The sequence below is a fragment of the Falco peregrinus genome, chromosome 5 (assembly GCF_023634155.1).
Source record: "Falco peregrinus isolate bFalPer1 chromosome 5, bFalPer1.pri, whole genome shotgun sequence".
Lineage (NCBI taxonomy): Eukaryota > Metazoa > Chordata > Aves > Falconiformes > Falconidae > Falco > Falco peregrinus.
The window spans coordinates 82,910,788-82,927,616 of record NC_073725.1 but is presented as its reverse complement, the minus strand read 5'-3'; the positions used below and the strand labels follow the sequence as shown (position 1 = coordinate 82,927,616).

General features: G+C 41.8%; 1 long non-coding RNA gene across 1 annotated transcript in view; it reads right to left on the bottom strand.

The window, feature by feature from the left end:
* LOC114010666 (uncharacterized) overlaps window positions 1-15,497 on the bottom strand; it is a 34,969-nt gene extending 19,472 nt beyond the window's left edge. Inside the window, exons 1-2 of the long non-coding RNA XR_003552243.2 lie at window positions 15,153-15,497; window positions 1,346-1,496 (exon numbers count right to left, since the gene is read on the bottom strand). This is a non-coding gene — a long non-coding RNA (uncharacterized LOC114010666). The remainder of the gene's footprint in view (window positions 1-1,345; window positions 1,497-15,152) is intronic.
* Window positions 15,498-16,829: the final 1,332 nt, after the last annotated feature.

Here is a 16,829-nt window from a genome sequence, read left to right as displayed (position 1 = left end):
CTTTCTTGCAAAATAGGTCAAAAAGTTTTCCAACATGTATGTATTGTTGGCAAGGTTAAAACAGCCAAACAGAAGCCAGCTCCAGTCCCTGCTTACCTGGAAATCCTCTGTGTGATCTTGCCTGGGAATTATTTCAGCCATGCGCTGGAACACAAGTTTTGCCCTACAACTAGTTCAAGGCAGAGCACAAAAGAAAAATGCATCCTGCTCAGAAGTCCAACACAAAGCCCCTTTCTGCTCAACTCCAAACATGTTCTGAATGCTCCCCAATCATTGTAGCTGTTACTTTGTCCTTATCTGCTTCAAGACAAAGGAACAAATCTCAGCCCATTTGAATCATAACAGCTGCAATGACTTCAATAGAGTGATGAGCATTTATTCCAGCAGGAAGTCTTACCCGAAATCTTTCCTAACTGTAAGATCACTCTTACTGCTAAAGATCTTCCATATTGCATTATGCTAATGTGGTGGCATGTCTTAGCAAGCACAATTCAGTAATTTGTTAACAGCACCATGGTGACAGCAATGACCATTATCCCCTAACCCAGCCTCCTATTGTATCTAGTAATTTTTACCGCATTTTGAAATCCTCCATAGATACTTTTTCTTAGTGACCGCAGAATTAACAGATCTGTTAAGCTCCATGAATAAGAATTGTATTCTTAAAAAGTAAAATATTAGCTGTCTGGGGACAGCTTAATCTACAAAAGGCTCATGGAGTGTGGATACTGTCCTGACTCATAAAGTGCTTTTGAATAAGAAAAGGCTAGGTAGGGGAAGAAGACAAATATTTGTAATATGTATATATATATATACACACACATCTAAAGAAAAAATAACCTCAAAACAAACAACCTTTTGTATAAAGCTGCATGCCATACTACAGCAATGGAGGATTAAGCAAAGCACTATTTTTAAAAATTTAAAAGTACATGATTTGTTCAGGGGTGGAAGCCCTATGTTCAGCAGGACGGTTCTTACCGAATGTTCTTTGGCTTCAAACCACCTTATATTTCCATAACCCATTTTCATGCTCCCCAGCCAGTCCACACTGGCTCTGGCTGCCCGAGCTCTCAGCTCTCCACCATCCCCTGCCCAGTAACGTCTCTCCGCCTTGCTTTGTGCAAAGGCAGATTAAGCAGAGGGGTAAGATTTGAGAGAAAATGCATCAGTAAACACAGCCTGCGGACATCAGTTTCTCTCAGCATTGGGTGGCAATTATTTCTGTGTAATAGGCAGTCACCCAGTGACCTGCTCCTTCAGCATGCAACGCTTTTGCTGTCAAGTGTTAATCCCTTTGTTAGCTACTCAGCCGCACATTCATTTAGGAGGGCTAATGACTTACACTGCTCCTTCTCCACATGATTTCGAGGGACGTGTAATTCGAGGTGAATGGAGTCTTCAGAGGTACAGCAACCACCAAAGCCAGGGGCAAAGTCAAAGTATTTGTCTAATTTCGCAATCGGCTGTTTCGGTGAATGAAACCATGTGGTCAGCTGTATACAGAGGAAAAGAAATTAGAAAAGGAGAAGCTATAAAAATTCAACCTTTAAAAATAAATAAAAAAGTGGTTTACCTGACACTCACAAAGCTCCAAGATGAAAAGGAACGTGTTCCAAATATTTTTGGTTGGGATGCCAGAGAGTACATTGTAAGATGAATGCCAGCGAGGAGCCTGTTCTTCTCACACAGACTGAAAAAGTATCTAAATGTGAAAAGCTTTGTTTTTCAGGTGCTTGAGATCCTTTATCATGAACAGAATAAGTGTGAGAGCTGGAAAGCGATTGAAAAATACGTGAAGGTGAACTGAAGAACTTTTTGTGTGCCACAGCACTGGCTTAAAGATTTGAGCTTTTTTTAGGAAAACCGTCCGTGCCTGCAACACCTCAGGAAATATCCTGCAGCTCTTACACCAGCCAAGTGTGTCCTTTTGAAATCCGAGTGGTTTTTGCTTATGTATTAATACCACAGGATGAAGTAGAAAAGTGTAATAGGGAGCCATAGTCCTGACTGATCGATATTAGATGAAAAAAAATGCCTCTCAGCTCTGATTTCTGTGTATGGATGAACTACAGAGAAGGTCCCATTTTGCTCCGAGCTCTCACTCCCACCATGCAGGGGTCCACAGATGAGGCCGGATCCCAGCAAGAAGGACTGGCAGCTGCCTGGCCGTTTGTGTCACTCTTGGCACTACGACACACCATCGTAAGGTCTGACCACGTTGGCTGAAGCCACGGCAAAGCAGGGAATTACTGTAAGGGGCTCAGCACCGCTGCCCAGCACAGAAGAGCATATTCAGGCTGTCAGGTGAATACCTGGCTGCTGCTTCAGTGTGTGGTGCTTTGTGCTGATTTCTTATGCCTTCCGCAGCTGCATATTGTTTTCTGTTTTCCATAATTTTTTACCTTATATTTTATTTTTAATTCTTCCTGTTTTTCACCTCCTCATCGCTGGCTTCCCTGTATGCTGCATGGCCACCCCCTGTTGTTGAGGCTGCTGCACTGTCTCCCTGCAGCACAACCCTCAGACAGGATTTTTTTTTTTCCTCTTGCCCATTCTGGAGTCTCCTTTCTCCAGATAACTTATGCGAAGTGCATTCTTGGGCGATACGGTGTTTGCATTAAATAACAGCTACTCCTATTATCTCTAGACCATCAGAGCAGTATTTTTATGAATTAAAAAACCACACCTTCACTAGCACTTTGAATTCAGAAGCATAATTCCATTAAAAATGAAAAAACATAATAATAATTAATTAATAATTGTTTTAATTCAGTCTGGGCTTATGAGCTAATATCTCTCACACAGTTGTCTAATGCAATTATAAACATAATTTCATGCTTAATGAAATATAAATGAAGCAATTGAATGGCATGCTCCAAAGAAATCTCCTTATCAATCAGTTGCCCTCCCGACCCTTCCAACTTTCCTGCATTTATTTGAGATGTAGCTTGGAAAGATTTGAAGTCCACAAGCAGCAGATAACCCATCAGGTCCCTAAGGAAGCAGGTCTGATGGTGAACTGCCATCACAACTCAAACCGGGTGTCTTACTAGTAATATGTGGGATCTGCTGATAATCAAACACAGTAAACGTATACTCTAGCTATTTTTAAATACATCGCCTTTATCACTACTACAGCTATTCACTGTTTGAATTACAGCAGTACTTTCTCTCTAGTTGGCTAGCAATGCCCAGTGGTGTCAACTGTGAAAATTGTGTGCACAACTGCATTGCTCACAGCTACAAATACGTAGAACTGTAAAATACTTGCTCACTAATTCCTCATGTATGTAATTCCGAGAGCCTTGGTGATGCCCATCCTCACTCTCTGCCTACAGAGTGGGAGGAAGAAGAAAAGTTAATCCCTTTTGATCAGAGGTGTAATGATCCTGACAGAAGGGCAGGGGGTGACAGGGGACGAGGGGACTCCACTGAACTCCAAACTGAGTAATTCTTGCTGGGGCTGGGATATAATTGAATCAAAGTTTATTCGAAACTTAGCCCAGACTCACTGGAAGCTTTACACAACTTGAAACCAGACAGTTTTCCTTGGTTCAGGTTTAATTATGAACGGCTCACTCAGCCTCAGTAATGACTCATATTCACTAACTACCCTGTGTATGAGATGTGACAAAAGTGTAGTTCAGATACACAAAGCATAATTATTTAATGATGAAGTAAAGTTGATTAGGAAGCCTTTAAGCTATTACACTCTTAGTAGGATATTTTGCAGTCACTGAATAAATGAACATCATTTAATTCTTAAAAGCTGTATAGCTCCTGCTGCTTTTGAAAATTATACGTAGCTACAAGTTAGGGTTTTCCCATTATAGAATTCTATATACTACAACAAAGAGCATAGAGAATTCAGTGCACTGCCACTAAGAATAGGGAAAACTATTCTTAGTGACTATCCAGGCTAAAAATGATAGAACTCACATATCCAGTAACAATCATGAACCTGACAAATCAAGCTTGTAAGCCTGTGGTGTGATCTGAAAACCTAACAAGCTTCCAAGAAGGATCTCTGGTTTAAAAATACATTTTTTCTTTCTGGATTCTTTTTTTTTTTTTTCCTTTTGAGATGTGCAAGACTGAACAGCATGAGAACAGTTGTGCCATTGAAGGGATATATTTATATATTATGTAGCTGCGTTCCAATTACGAAATTGATCCATGGATAAAAAAAATCCCTTAAGGGTAGCTATTAATGAGATTGCCTGCTCTGAGTGCATCCAGTAATAAGATTAGGTATGCATTTATCCTGAGCAGAGATAAACCAATGACAAGTTCATGCCAAGATAAGACAGTTTTGAAAGGCAATTAAACATGGGACATAATGTGTGTGCATATGTCTGTGGGAGGTTGCAGGATGGAAAGCTGGTTTTCATCTGCAGAAGTGCTTCTGAGTGTAACAACAGGTAGGGAGAAATGGGCTTTTAACAGTAGTGAGATTAAATTTGAGCTTAAAAATCAAAATGTTTGAATTGGGAATTTACAAATCAGTTTTATCAAATGTGCAATCTGGACTTTTTTTGCTTTTTCTCCACTTATGGAAGGCTTGAAAACACCCTTATTACCAGCTGCCCAGTAAGACAAGACTCAGTCACCACACCTGGACTTACATCGTGCTGGAGTTCAGAGAACACAGCACCCAGGCTCCTGCGCAGCCTCTTGCACTGCCTAACTCGGGCAAAGCACAGCGATGTTCTGAGAGAAAAGATCTCAAGCCTTTCCTACAGGATTTGCAGTAGAAATACCTGTGCCATAGTCTTGGCATTTTGTGGGTCACAAAAGCTTGCACCAGGGATTAAAGCTCTACAGTTTGGTTAGTGCTGGAGGAGCAGCCAAAGCAGCATGCACCTCAGCACATGCAGAAATGCACATGAAGCCAATGGTTCTCACCACATCGCAGCAAGGGCTTTTCTTCCCAATCTCATGGCCGTTGGAACTGCTTGGTTACTCATTACTCTCCTGCAAGACAGCTGAAATTTCTCCTAAAATCTTCTCTAATTTTTACAGCGTTGGAAAAAGTTTATCTTTCTTACACCACTCTTACTGCTGTTGCTCGGAACACGGTTCTCCAATAATTGATGTACACAGCGTGCAGAGAGGCCAGGATCTCTCCAGAAGCAGGCTTCTCTCTTGCACATAAACAACTCGAGCTCAAATCAAATTTTGAATTACTGGGCAGATTAAATAGACCTTAAAATCCTGCCTCTGCTTGCCACACACTTCATATACCTGAACCAGAGCCAATTAGGCAGAGCCTATGCCTGTGCAGCTGAAACCCCTGGGCATTGCTCTGGACAGCACCAGGCATCAGGTGGAAATGTGAAGGGGGAGAACAACTATAACCCAGTTGCTGGAGTAGTCTCTGGGGAGGTAGTGGACAATGACTGGAATATAAAAGGTGGGAACAAAGATGAATACTGGCATGCTTCCTTCATTTTTTTGCCTCATCAGTTCAAGGTCACTCTGCTAGCACAAACGAAAGCAGCCTGGAGGCTTCTGTAAAGCACATCAGTTGGCAAACAAACCTTTAAACAGAAAGGTATGAAGAGAGGCGAACACTTCCAATAATGAGCAAGAGCACCTGTCACACAACATTTGGAAGAATTCTTATGAAAAAAATAATAATTTGTAATAACAGAGTATCTTCAAAAATCCTGTACTCCAGAAAGGAAACTGAGTTGCATAGGAAATTCCTTTCCTCGTTTTCAAAAATGTGAAAACTTCCTGTTCAACTGTCAAATATCCAAAATTCTTAAATTAAATTACTTAAGAAATTTGGATGTTTAACACTTCATCTAGGTGTGACTGAAAGGAATTAACAGACTTCTACTGTATATTCACAGACCTTGAAGGGATGGTTATAAGTTTTTAAAATATCCACTAAATGAATATTCTAGCTATTAAGTGGTGAGTATATAAAGTGTAAAGTATATGCAGAAAATGTGTGTGACTGGGGAATCTTGAATGTAGCTGTGTACTTTTAAGAGCCTTCTGTTAAAAGTTGCAAAAAACATATGGTTTGTATTAATAAATATATTTAGCATTTTTCTTCCCAAGTAATTTATTCACAGGTAATTACTTGCTTAACTTATTCAAAGTGGCCCAGAATCCAGTTCTTATCTGCTGCAGAAAGCTGTTGTATTTCTAACTCTCTCAAGTAAAACACCAGGATCCTTTTGCCACCTCACTTCATTTGAGAGAAGCTGTGCATATGGCCAAGCAAAGCCACCCTACTCCTTCTCACTCAAAAATAATTCATAGGCTGGCCTTTCTGTTAAAAACCTTATTACAGAGTACTAAGAAATTCAGTAAGAAATACTGGATTTAGTTGCTTCTCCCATTAGGCTGTGTGTTCCCTGCTGGTACAGCTGACTCTTCCAAAGCCTGTCCTTTGTATCACACATGGACACACACAGTGCTGAGCAGTGACACAAATTCTCCTAACAGATATTTTGAATCATCAGTTTTGTTTTGCCTCTTGGGTTTCTCCTTCAGAATTAAAAAAAAAATAAAATAAAAATCTGCTCTTTTCTAAATAAGCATCAAATATTTACTAGTTGGGTGCAAGTTCTCTGGAATCTTTTTTGAAAACTCTGATAATGTTCCTTTTCTTTCTATGTCCTTCCTTCACTACCCCTTCCTGCAATCAGGATCCCAAAGTGTGTGCTTTCTGATGAGGATTAAGCCATGACCCGTGCATGATTGCAGGAAATAAGCCTTTAAAATATGCCTAAGTGTTCTGCTTGTTTGAAGTCACTGATCCTTAAAATAGATGTCTGAAAAAATGTGTAATTTCAAATGTTTCTGCAGATATTGTTCCAGTATGTGTAACAAGGAGACACATCAAGCCAAGTTACATCAGTTATGCTCCATTATATCATGAACTGAGCCAAATGAATCAAAATACACAGTAATACTTCAAATGAAAATGTAAGCCTTGTACAGTTTCTTTCCCTAGTTACCATTTACAAAGCATCAAAATATTCAGCTAGATTTTGGGAGTTTATTTTAGCTATTCACCAAAAATCTTTTCAGCATAAGAAGTATTTCATATATTGTGAGAAAGTATGAATAATTATGCCCTGTTTATGTTCTCAATATCGTTTGTGATTTGAAAGCCCAGTAGGATATCCAATGGGTCCAATGGTCTTTCAGTTCACCTTATACGGACCATTTCTTCCTTCCAGACCCCCCTTGTTTTCCTGCTCTCCATCCTTTCTTGTTGCCTTCTAGCCTTTTTCAGAGAAAATGATCACAAATGGGATTTGCAAGCTTGTACACCACAGACTGATATAATCAAAGCTAAGAAATACCATTATTTTATTCTTCAGCACTTTCCTCATTCTTCCTAGCATTGTTTACTTAGTTGATCACCTCTAAACTTCGAGTGGCTTTTGCAAGAAATATATGCAATAACTCAGAGATCTGTTTCCTAAAGAAGTTTTTATAATGAAACCACGTAGACTGAGCTATCAGCTAAACCAGCACAGGAACACGGGGCAGAAAGTTGTTTCTTCCTGTCTCGTGGCTTAGTGCACAGAGCAGTTCTGGGAAGCTCCAGAAATCAGGGAGAATTCAGCAACACCATGGCATCTCCAGGAAACCCAGCTTCCCCTCTTCTGTGACCTTTCTGCTCAGAGATGGTGGGAAAAGAGCAGATTAATTTTTTATCTTTTTCAAGGACTGAGATATTAGGCATGAAATGCCACCACTGGAAACACAGTGAAAGAAGAAGGAGCCTTAGACATCCTAAGGTGCTGTCTGGCATTTTTAGATCCCTGCACACCCACTAAGCTTACTGGCAAAGCTCTTTCACAGCCATTTAATGTATTGAGCATATTGATAAAAGCAGTTGAATAATATCGCTCCCTCCTCATTAATCTCTTAAGATAGTTAGAACATAATTTTGTCCTATTTAATGTTACTTTAATCCTAACAAGTCAAGATAAGGTCAGATGCTTCACCTCTACTGAGGTTCTCAGCCCTCTTCTGCCTGTGTGCATACAAACCTATGAGAAAAATACTTCAGTCATTTCCACAGCAATGATCAAAGAAAATCACAGACGCAATGGACTTCAAAGAAAAGGGCAATGGCCCAGACCTAGCTCTGAAGCAGCATGCACAAAATCAGTGAGATGTGAGCTAAATTGCTTAAAAACAGCTCCCAGTTTGCAGCACTGTTTTTTTAAGGGAGCACAGACCTGCAGTCTGTGGGTGCTCACCAGTGCAGGCAGGGGTCTGGGTGCGGAGCCCCCTGCAGCACTGTGCACCTTGGGCCGGGGATGCTTCAGGCACCACGGGATTTTAAATAGTCTGTGTGCTGCAAGGCTCCGACTTCTCGGGTCTGGGAACTAAGGGTCAATGGAAGAAACAAAAAAAAAAAATAGAGTCCCAAGAGGAGAAATGGAGATGCCACTCGGCGCAGCCCCTATCCCAGTATAATGGTACTAGTAGCCTTGAAAAGCCACAGCTCCAGTCTGCTGTGGGCCAACGCAGCTCCCCCACGGCAGCAGTCCAGCTGCTGTAAGCTATTTAATTGCCTGGATATGCTATTTAAATCCACCTTACTAATGTGCATCACCAGCAGTTCAAAGGCAATTTTCAGTAGGTGCTTGGGGAAGAGGGGGGACAGGAGAAAAGGCTGCGCTGGCCCCACCGAGCCAGCACTGCCACGCTGGGAGGCGAAAACTCAAGAGTTTCATTTAACAGAGTTAAAACCTCCATTTCTGCACATTGTGGTGCCTGCACAATCAAGGAGAAATAAATCTTGGTTAAATTTTTGATGAGCTTTCGGCTGCTCTAAATAATTAACTAGGACTTCTCTCATTTGAACACGGGTGCAACTTTTCATGTTTCAAATGCTTCCCGCCTTAATCACCAGGGAATTGCTCAAGTTATTCAGGTCACTTCAGATATTTATTTATTTTTAACATCACTAGTCAAAACAAATTTTGATTCTTCATGCAGGGAAGGGAGAAAGCAGTTTCCTTTTGATCTCACTCCAGGTAAATCCCCAGAAGTATGTGTCTCATTTCTAGGAGCTGAATAATAGAGATTGATAGGTTAATCAGTTCCCATGCAACTTACAGAGTAATAGTGCGCACTCATATCCTACGTTTTAGCATTCCCCAAGTCCAAGATGTTTCAAAGATGATAGTGCAGGATATCACAGGATAGTCTTTGAAAGACAGATGCATTAATAAGGATATTCCTGTATCCCCTCATGTAAAGTATAGGAGACTGATTCTGCTTTTGACAGGCTGATTGTATGACAGCATAACTAGTGAACTCAGTCCTGCTTCACTACCATGTAATGGCATAGAAAATGAAGTCTTAAAAAACACTCATTCTGTCCCTTCATTAGGCACCGAAAGGAGCCTGGATGTTGCTTTTTGCAGAAACCAGGCTATCTTGTAGGCATATGTAGTGGACACTAAGCGTATTAAATATTGGATACAGTCCCCTAATGAGGGACTTCGATCTCCTATCATAAGACTCAGATGTGAAAATTGGACTCTCAGACCAGATCAGTAAAAAAGCTCCTTCCTAACCACTTTGTTCCACTGCTGCTCCCTAAGTCACAGGTTCTGCCTGAACGCATCTAAAAAACCTGCAACACAAAATTAGCAGTGTCCAGTCTGCAAGTCCAGTTTTCTGCATGTGGGAAAGAAGGGACATGCAGGTAAATTGATGAAAATTTGGCTTCAAGCCATAATTCAGCATAGCTACCTCTGAGCTTCAACATCCCCTTGACAAAAATGGAACTACTCCTATCGCTCTGTCTGAAAGACATCATGAGAAAACAAACATGTCTGAAATTGCAGAGGTCTTCAAGAGTATTAGAGACATGGGAGCAGATTGCAGTCTCAGCTGAATTTCTAAAGAAGGTCTACCTGGGCTTTCAAACTTGTCAATAAATCCAGGATTAATGATCTCATTCTGCACCATTTTGTGACTCATTACTGTAGGCACCAAAGCCAGTGAGCTGTTTCACTCCTACATGACTTTCTTTTTTCTATGGACGGTCACTGCAAAAATCTGAGGCAGTTAGTTATTTCCCAGGAACCCTGGTTACTGTTGTTCAGTAGTTATCCTAACCAAGTTTCTATATATGCTGCTTTCACTAATTTGTCCCCTTTTGCAGTGAAAAGTGTCATAACTGCTTGATTTAAAATGCAGACTGCCTGAGAAAGAGCCTCCTGAGAAGTGACAGGTTCAGAGAAGTGCTACGTGTGGAGAAGAGCACTTTAAATTGAAAGCGGGTGCTCTCATGTTTCTGCAATGAGACTGGCAGAGCTACACGTTATTAAAACTGGAGTCTTGAAAGATTTGCTTAAAAAAACGTCCTTTGGTGCTATCCATCTCTTCAACCAGTTTCTCTGAATTTTGTATATATGGATAGCCACAGGTCAAAATTAATTTAGTTTTTATTTGGTGCTGGTGTTGCCAATGCATACATTTGACCATAGGTACTGAAAAACCATCAACCATGACCAAGAAGATCAGGAGCAATAGAACTGGGCATAAATGGCCGTAGTTTCACTGTCTCAGCAGTGAAGTTGCTTTACTCCAGCTGAGCATCAAGCCATTAAAACTAACTTAGAAGCAACATCCTACAACAGAGGCACTGAGAGATTATCTTCTTTAGGAGAGCATTGCACAAACAAACCATACTTGTGAGCCATCCACGAGCTGGCCTGCCACAGAAGCAGAGAGCAGTGCCAACTGCAAAGCCAAAGAGCTGCTTCTCTTTTCCAGCAATTACGATTGATACCAGATGTGTCCAGCTCAGTCAGGTGGCCACACATCCACCAGTCTCCCAGTGCTAAGGACACAAAATTTGGCCTCAGGTCACCAACGTCTGCTTCTCATCTTTGCATGAGACTTCCGTGACCTTGGCAGGTCACAAAGGGCATCTGAGACACCCTTTGCTCTAGGTTTCCACCTCCCTCATCAAGATGCACTAAACATATTTGGAAAACTGGCCTTTAATCTGTCTGTGCTGCAATACTTGCCCTTTTTCTCTTTGCCTCTTTTCTGTCTACTCTAGTGTAAATGCAATCTCACCACAGCAGCTGCTATCTCTTGAGCTATGTGCTCGTGGCATGATAGGACCCTCATTGTTATTTAGGAGCCACTGTAATTAGGATGAGAAACACAAATTTCCCGATTATATTAGCATCTACATTACCTTGGATAGGATGGATCAATGGGACAAGGCCAACTGTATGAAGTTCAACAAGGAGAAGCATCAGCTCCTGCCCGTGGGTCACAGCAGCCCCCGCAGCGCTGCAGGCTGGGACAGGGGGCTGGGAACTGCCCAGAGGGAAAGGGCCTGGGGGGGGCTGGCCAACAGCCGCTGGGCAGGAGCCGGCCGTGTGCCCGGGTGGCCAAGGTGGCCCGCAGCATCCTGGCTGGTACCCGAACCAGCGTGGCCAGCAGGGCCAGGGCAGTGCCCGTCCCCCTGCACTGGGGGCACTGGTGCGGCCGCCCCTCGAACCCTGGGCTCAGCTGTGGCCCCTCACTGCCAGGGGGACGTGGAGGGGCTGGAGCGTGTCCAGAGCTGGGCAGGGGCTGGGGAAGGGGCTGGGGCACAAGCCCTGTGGGGAGCGGCTGGGGGAGCTGGGGGGGGTCAGCCTGGAGAGCAGGGGGCTCGGGGGGGGACCTGATCGCTCCCTCCAGCTGCCTGACAGGGGCTGTGGGCAGGGGGGGGTCGGTCTCTGTGCCCAGGGAACAAGCGACAGGGCAAGAGCAAACGGCCTCGGGCTGTGCCAGGGGAGGTTTAGGTTGGAAATTGGGAAAAATGTCTTCACTGAAAGGGCTGTCAAGCACTGGCGCAGGCTGCCCATGGAAGCGGTGGAGTCACCGTCCCTGGAGGATTTAAAAGACCTGAAGATGTGACACTTAGGGCCATGGTTTAGTGGTGGGCTTGGGAGTGTTGGCTTGATGATTGGACTTGATGATCTTAAAAGTCTTTTCCAACCTTCACAATTCTATGATTCTATGATCTTTTCCAGTCTTTTTTCAGCTTATATATATCTACAGCTTTTATATATCTACATACAATAGGTCATCTACTATTTCTGTGGTCTAAGGTATTGTCATACTTTCTATTTCAGTGCCTCTTGAGTGTGATTTATTAAAATGACAGACCACACTAGTTTGCAATGTAGTTCTAATGCATTCCCAGTTTTTAATACAGTTCCTCACATCATTTCCAGCATTTGAGAGAAAATGTATTTATTTTAATCACCGTGTGCTGCATATGTAATTTTTTGCCTAGGTGAAATTTCTTTTTAATGGAGGCTGGGTCATGAGAGAGCAATTTTATGAGTTATATGCACGTTACGGAATAATTTAAAATCAGCTTTCAGGTCAATCTTTTTTAATTATCTATTTTATCAACAATTTTTTACTAGCAATTTAAATAATTGTGTTTGCTTAATACCTGGGAATGTAATTGCTTTTAGATGGCCTTTATTCTGATCTCGGTGTCAGTGTCTCTCTCTGCATACTGCGCATGTTTGCACCTGTCTGCACGGTGACAGATTTGTGATGACAGCTTGTCTAACTTATTTATAAAATGACAAATTATTTTAGAATTTCTTTAAGTTCACAGACTGGAAATATGGAGAAATACCTGCTTGCTGCAGAAAGCTGAAGAGGCTCTGCTAACTTAAAAAAAAGGGAAATTACGTGAATTGGTGAAGAACACATTTCAAGTGAAGAAAAACGCCATGGGCCATCCTTATGTTGGTCCAGGTTTCAGGGAGGTTCCATGGATGTAATTTTTTAGCTACAGAGTCCCTGTTGCTGAAGCCAGAGATCACAAGGAAGGTTCCCAAAAGCTTTGCAGTGTCGAAGGCTCACCTGCAGTCTGGGGGAAGAAACAGCCTCCAGCCTGGGTCAGTTCAGAGCAGGAATCAAGTGGAAGTGTTTTCAGTGGTGCCTGGCCAAGTGGTCCCCTCTGCCAAGCCTAGCTGGAGTCAAGCGTCCCCCTGTGCCCAAAGCACACATCACCCTTCCTGTGTCCTTCTCTGTCCTGCAAGGAAAATACCTCACTGCCCTTCACTTTGTGCTTACTTGAGGAAAGACTTCAGCAAGTGCCCCAGTGCCTTTCCAATCCCGACATTAAACACGCCAAGCCTGTCACTGTAATTGCAGTAGGAGTGTCACTATAAAGCCATCTTGTTAACATAAAAAGATTAGTTCATCAGCAGGTGGTTTCATTAGGTAATGGAGTCTGGGATGTCCAGCTGATGTGCTCTGGAAAGAGTAATGAGATCCTCTGATAGCAATTAGTCCTCATTCCCAGCAGTACAAACAGGAATAAACATGCGAATTGCCTTGTAGGAGCCATAAGTGGACGGAGCAAATACTACAGGCAGAGAGAGCGTTGCACAACCAGGTAACAGGTACAGAGCACACCAACAAAGAACCACTAAAGCAGCAGCGTGTGTAGAAAATATGTTCTGTCCAGCCACTACAGCAGCAGTGCCCAGGAGCTCTAGTCTGGAAAAGTCTATGCAGGGCAGGCAGTTTCTACACGTGAAAGAGTCATTGTAACAACTAGCTGTTGGCTTAAATATAAATACGTCTGAATACAGCTTATCCAGAACAGCAAACGCTCTTCTGCTCCCTTTTCCTATTGCACTTTTGGTATCTGTAATTTCTTTAGAGTCATGCCAGTAGTGCTGCTTTTTCTCATTTTAGAGTGAGTGATTCCTGGAGCTGTGGCCACAACTGTACTGCCTACTGTGCACCCCTGCAGCACAACAGCAATGTTCGGTGCATGTATATTAGGACAGACATTGAAAATAATCCTCTTTACCCCAGCTGATGGTGTAGTTCTGCATTTTAAAAGGAATTCTCACATGTCTGAATGAAGCCTACCTAGACATGTCCTTTTAATAGACAGATAACCTATTATGCACTTTTCACAAGTTACTCTCACAGTCACTTTCATACATAATAAAGATACTTATCAGCATCACCCAAAAAAAGACATTGGTTTGAATTTAGCATCCTGAAATCTTACTCATAGAAACATCCATTTATCAACTACTTAATGGCCTCTTGGTTGGAGGGCAGCTTCTTTTCTAATCTGTTTTATATTGTTCAGGTCAGTTCTTCATTTCATTAAGCAGCCCTGTATGTAAGCTAGTATTTCTGGCCCATAATATTCTGAACTGTATTCAGGCCAGCAGTGGACATCAATGTTTAAGCTCTGTGCCAGCCCTGATTATTGTTGTCTACTGGTCAGCCTGCTAGTACGTGGCAAATGCCCACTTTGGTGTTATGCCAAGTCTGGCTTGGACCTGAATATTTAATGCTTCAACACTCATAATAAAGCAATAAAGCAGCGTATCAATTACTACAAAATTAGCTGCAGAATTGCTGCTGGATGCAAATGTACATAGCATTGACATTTATTTTCCTACCAAGAAAGACTTAATTTTATTTTTGAGAGTGACTAAGATATTGGCATAGTACTTTGTGTTTTTCAAATTGTCTCTATTTGAAAAATGAACTATCCCTCAAGGTAAATTAAATGAACCTTTTTCTTTGTTCTTTCAATCCTTCTGCTAGAAGCCTAGTGCCATTCAGCTGGAACTGCGTGTAAGTCAGAGATACACAGGTTGCTCCTTTGAGCATTGATTTGCCAAGAAGCATACAGACAAAGAAAACCTAGCAAGAATAAAACTAAACAATTCAGACTTTGTAAGCATTGTAAGAAGAAATGCAGGTATTTACTCTGCTCATGAAGGAATATGACCTGGTCAGCCATAGGATGATGCACTCAATAGCACAATTTCAGGAATAAGAAGAGGATATATGAACTTGCAGTAAAGATGGTGACAAGGAGTCCCAAAACCTAAAGATCACCCCCACACCTGGTATCATACCCTTATAAGCAAAATTTGGTCTCCATTTAGACCCATTCATCCTGCTTGCAGCATCAATTTAATTGATCATATTCCTATCAGACTTTGCAAAAAAATGTGGTGTATTTCTCCTTCAAAACAAAACCTTCTTCCTGGCTTCATCTGCCTCAGTGAAAAAGTGCCACACACACAGGGTAAATACAGCTTCCTCCCAGCCCAGAGCAGCCAGAACTGTTCGAGTGGACTCACCCTCACAAACTTGAAACATCAGTCCTGGAACGGAAAAGCTGCTACCATGGCTTCTGCTCGAGACACTTGCCTTGCCCTCTGCTTCTATACAGTTTTATATTCTGCATCTTTGATAATGCTTTCTACTTGCAAACACATTTTCTGCTTGCTCCTGTTGGCATCTTGTTTATCTGTAAGACAGAATGTGCATATTATTTGTGTTTTTTCCATATATTTGTATATGCGACTTTTCAAATACAAACAAATACAAGTTTGTATTCACTTGTAATTGTTTCCGTCCGGCTGCACTGAAAAGCTGTAAATATTCCAATCTCTTCTGGCACACACAAGCAGTTGTGATTACAACTGTGCAAGTTTGGAGATAACAGCTGACACATCCATTTCTGATCACAACTTCTGTGGGAAGCCTGCCTCTATTTGGTAAGGAAAAATAAGGGTTCTTCACAAAAGTTAAAAATGTGTCAGCACGCGCTCACCTAGGGATGTGCCGAGCTCTGAGACAGGTTAGCTTAATGCTAAGATTGAAGTTGCACACAAAGCTGAGTGTTACAAATATATTTTTAGGTATGTTAGGATCAGGGAATTATGTGACCCATTTGAAATAAATTCCAGAATTTCTGCCTAAATAGTGGAATGATATCATTAAAGTGAAAATACATTGCAGTGACATTAAAAAAGCATATACTCACATGGAAAAGATTTCTTTTGTAATCACACTCCCATATAAACAGATGTTTATAGCACTTGGTCCTGAAATAGTGTAAATCTGAAGAGCACCAAAGACCTCAGATTCCTTCATTTTTCTTTGAAGTGCAGCTGTATCAATGTTAAGAGTTACATATGCATTTTCATATCAAAAGCAGCACCATGATTAGAGATAGGTCATCTGTAAAAGGCAATGCATTGAATGAACCTCTCTTATTTTTCTTGAGTTTGTACTACATATGAACACATTGCAGTTTACATGCATCTAATCCCAGTTTGATTTAAAAAAAATATATATAAAAAAAAAAGGCAACTAACAATCAATAGCAGAACTCAGAAGGTGATATTTAAAATCTGACACCTGAACTGGACTGGGAGAACATTTTGTGACACTGAAACTCCAGTGCTGAACGAATGGATAGAGAGGTTAAAAGAACAGATAACACAGATGATGGAGCTTCCAAAAGAAAAGATTTCTCTGACATTTAAAAGGATTTCCACTTGCACAGCCAGCTGCAGCGCCAGGACTTCAGAAGGGAAGCTGTTCCCTGCCTACTCTGCATTTCAGCAGTGCTTAATCTAGCCTAACCTCAGCCACTGGACCTGAAACTGCCTCAGGCGCTTGGGAGAGTCTGTAAGATAAAACATAGATTTGCTTATCTGTTTGCTTTAGTGTTCATTGTGTAAAATCAGGAAAATACGTGATTGAAATCAGGCTTCCCTGGTTGAAAATAATCACAGTTCCTGAAGCGCCCTGCATTTACTGCACAGCATGAAATCAAAACACATGACAGCGTGTCGTAGTTGAACCCCAGCCGGCAACTGGGTACCAGGGAGCTGCTGGCCCACTCCCCCTGCCCCGGTAGGTTGAGGAGAGAATCAGAAAAAAGCAAGACCCCCGGGCTGAGATAAGAAAGTTTAATAATTTAAATAGAGTAAAATAACAACAATAACAATAATAGATTATGAAGA